Source organism: Fukomys damarensis, unplaced genomic scaffold, assembly GCF_012274545.1.
Source record: "Fukomys damarensis isolate Sample0158 unplaced genomic scaffold, DMR_v1.0_HiC HiC_scaffold_24, whole genome shotgun sequence".
NCBI classification, from domain to species: Eukaryota; Metazoa; Chordata; class Mammalia; order Rodentia; family Bathyergidae; genus Fukomys; species Fukomys damarensis.
In genome coordinates, this window is record NW_022900936.1 from 51,736,501 (window position 1) to 51,737,305 (window position 805).

An 805-nucleotide genomic window follows, 5' to 3' on the forward strand; every position below is an offset into this window, starting at 1 on the left:
TTCATCTGGAGAGTTGGGATTTGGGTGTTCCGGCCCCGCGGATCTGTGCCCTCTCACCCCCACCCTAACCAAATGCGCGGCGAGTAGAGAAAGTGCTGTTTTAGTGCCAGAGTAGCCTGGAGGAAGAACTGGAGAGAGGGGGAAGAGGGCGAGAGAGAAAGGGGGGGAGGGAGGAGGGCGAGAGAGGAGAGAGAGAGAGAGAGAGAGAGAGAACGGGAGGGAAGAGAGGAGGGGGAAGAGGAGGAGGGAGGCTGTGTCAGGATTTTGCTTGAATGTGGGATTATGTTGTGTCAATAAGTTTAAGGTGGAGAGAGCGAGGTTGAGGGTTGTGGTGGGGGGAGGAGGAAGGCCTTGAATGTTTAAAGTCTCATTTCTGAAGGTAAGTTATGGCATTGCATGGTCGCGATGACAGAAAACTTGCAGATCCTTTATCCGGGGATGGGGTCGATCCCTCTAGAAAGAGCTCCCAGCCCTCTGTAGCCACACTCGTGTTACACTGTTATTTGCTGCGATCCGGGTCGCTAGTAAATTACAGAAATCAAGACTCGAGGTTTCTTTTCTTCCTCCACCTAGTCTTTTGCTCACTCACCCTCAGAATGTTATTTTTTTTAAAATTATTTTAAGGGTTATTGTATGGAACTTAACTGAGCCCTAACTCGAGTCTTGTAATTTACAAGGATCTCTGAATCCAAGAATCTGGAACACGTTTATGTGTGAAATATCCCCGATCATTTCTGCTAAATGAGGAAGGTAAAACGAAACGATGCAAAAAGCTAAGACACAACATGTACGACAGAGGGGGGGG

The 805-nt window shown here is 48.4% G+C and overlaps 1 protein-coding gene across 10 annotated transcripts in view; it reads left to right on the top strand.

The window, feature by feature from the left end:
* Positions 1-805, top strand: part of Bbx (BBX high mobility group box domain containing) — a 263,754-nt gene that overhangs the window by 1,999 nt on the left and 260,950 nt on the right. The window contains exon 1 of one of the 10 annotated variants that reach the window (XM_033768114.1): positions 261-379. The exons of the other annotated variants lie outside the window; for them this stretch is intronic. The gene's annotated coding sequence lies outside the window, so the exon portion shown is untranslated. Of the gene's footprint in view, positions 1-260; positions 380-805 lie in introns of those variants that run through there. 10 annotated transcript variants of the gene reach the window in all.